The 2,504-nt window shown below is 48.7% G+C and overlaps 1 pseudogene; it reads left to right on the top strand.

The window, feature by feature from the left end:
- Positions 1-1,029: 1,029 nt before the first annotated feature.
- Positions 1,030-1,268, top strand: LOC139243893 (U2 spliceosomal RNA; annotated as a pseudogene).
- The last annotated feature ends 1,236 nt before the right edge of the window (positions 1,269-2,504 follow it).

The raw sequence follows: 2,504 nt of genomic DNA, 5'->3' as shown, positions 1-2,504 counted from the left end.
TGGAGGAGCGGCCCGGGCAGCGCGCCCGGCCTCCCTGCGGACTCACATACTCACGGCGGGGACGGGCCTTGGTTACTGTCGGGGGGGTTCGGCCGCCATCTTTGGCCAGCACGGGTTCGCCCGCAGCGGGGAGCAGGGAGCGACCGGGGCGGGGCTTCCGCGACGTCACAATGCTTGCCATTGCCCCGCTACAGAGCAGGGAGCATGCGCGGCGGCCATCTTACTGCAGGGAGGCCATCAGGTGCAGGATGGGGACCAGTGACATGAACACAGGAGAACATCAGAAATAGGAGAGGAGTCGCCATTTGGCCCCTCGGGCCTGCCGCCATTCAATAAGATGATGGCTGCAGCATCTGGGGTGGTTCTCCTTGGAGCAGTGAAGGTGCAGGGCAGGTTTAACAGGTGCTCACTGTCAGGAAGGCTTTAGATTGAGTCAGGGAACAGAGTGGTTCTGCTCACACAATCAGAGAATGGTTACAGCACGGAAGGCCATTCGGCCCCTCGAGCCCTTGCCGGCTCCCAGCGAGCCCCACTGCCCCGCCCTTTCCCCCGGCCCTGCAAATGTTTTCTTTCAGATACTTATCCAATTCCCTTTTGAAAGCTGTGATTGAGTCTGCCTCCACCACCCTTTCAGGCCGTGCATTCCGGATCCTAACCACTCGCTGCGTAAAAGGAGAACAACCCCAGCTTCTCCAGTCAATCCACGTAACTGAAGTCCCTCATCTCGTGAATCATTCTTGTCAATCTTTTCTGCACCTTCTCTAAGGCATCACATCCTAATGAGCGGTGCCCAGAATTGGACACAATGCTCCAATTGAGACTGAACCAGGGTTTTACAAAGGTTCATCATAACCTCATTGCCTTTGTACTCTGTGATGCCCAGGATCCTGTAAGCTTTTTAAACTGCTTTTTCAACCTGTCCTGCCACGTTCAGTGATTTGTGCACATATACCCGCAGGTCTCACTGTTCATGCACCCCCTTTAGGATTGTACCCTTTAGTTTATATTGCCTCTTCTCATTCATTTAATCATGCTTCTCGGCCTTTTGGCTAAGATCATGCGTAACTGACCTGACAGGGGAGTAGCCACCATGACCTCCGGGTGGTTCTCCCTGGATCAGGAAGGTATATGCTTGCTTTTTTGGAAACAGGAGGTGGGTGGGGTGGCTTGACCCATCCACCTCCACGGAGGTGTGTGGGGGACCTGACCCATCCACCTCCATGGCACGAACCTGGTATTGCAGTACTTCCAGGAACGGTGCAGTGGCTCTAGGCCTTTTGGCTAAGAGCATTGGCGCAGAGTGATCCTTGGCATGTGCAAGGTGACCTCTGGCGTTTGTGATTTGACAAAGAATTGGAACGATTGGCTACGAATTTCAAAAAAAAAAAAAAATTTAATCATGCTTCTCTAATTTTATTTCTTAACTCAGATTCACAGCCTCATTTTATTTCTTCCCCTGAGCCCCTCAACTTCATCTGGCAGCGTAATAATTACCCTGGGAACCAACAGGAAGAGCGCTCAGAGGCCGTGTTCTGCAACCAATCGTGGTGATTGAGGAGTGGATCCTGAGTCGGCCTGTCAGGTGAGTTTGTGTGTACCTGTTAAACAATTTTTTTTAAGTTCAATCGAGATTTCTTTTGTCAACAAAACGGTTTAACATTTGTCAGCATTTTATTTTCCTGGAGTTCCTATTATGAGTTTCAGACACTTCAGTGCCAAGTGAACCAGGTGTTTAAAGGTCATTCATTTCCCTCTTTCCATGTCACTGTTAGTTAAAGGTACAGATATTAATTCTCCCTCATTATGCATTTGTAGTAGTTAAAGTAACATCCTTCCTGTTGGTAGTGAGTCACGTTCTCTGCTGGGCAATATGCCTGGTGGCATCAGCCTTTAAAATTCTCATCCGTTTGTTTAAATCCCTCAAGCCTCAACCCTCCCTATCTCTGTAACCTCCTCCAGCCCACCAACCCTCTTAATCGTTTGTTTTCTTTGGAACAGAGGAGGCTGAGGGGATACCTTACTGAGGTGTATAAAATTATGAGGGGCCTAGATAGAGTGGATAGGAAGGACCTATTTCCCTTCGCAGAGGGGTCAGCAACCAGCAGAACTTTTTAGCCAGTACATAGCAAGCCCAACAAGAGAGGGGGAAGTTCTGGACTTAGTATTAGGGACTGAAGCTGGGCAGGTGGGAGGGGTATCAGTGGGACAGCATGTTGGTGTTAGTGATCATAATTCAGTTAGATTTAGGGTAGTTATGGAAAAGGACAAAGATAGACCAGGAATAAAAGTTTTCAATTGGGGAAAAGCCAATTTTACTAAGCTAAAATGTGATTTAGCCAAAGTGGACTGGAAACAGCTACTTGAAATGGTGAGAGATTGGGAAATGTTGGTGTTCAGAGGGACCTTGGTGTCCTTGTACACTAATCACAAAGTTAATATGCAGGTACAGCAAGTAATTCAGAAAGCAAATGGTATGTCGGTCTTTATTACAAGAGGTCTTACTG

This window comes from Pristiophorus japonicus, unplaced genomic scaffold (assembly GCF_044704955.1).
Source record: "Pristiophorus japonicus isolate sPriJap1 unplaced genomic scaffold, sPriJap1.hap1 HAP1_SCAFFOLD_190, whole genome shotgun sequence".
NCBI classification, from domain to species: domain Eukaryota; kingdom Metazoa; phylum Chordata; class Chondrichthyes; family Pristiophoridae; genus Pristiophorus; species Pristiophorus japonicus.
The sequence above is the reverse complement of the archived record's forward strand: the minus strand, read 5'-3'. Positions and strand labels throughout refer to the sequence as shown.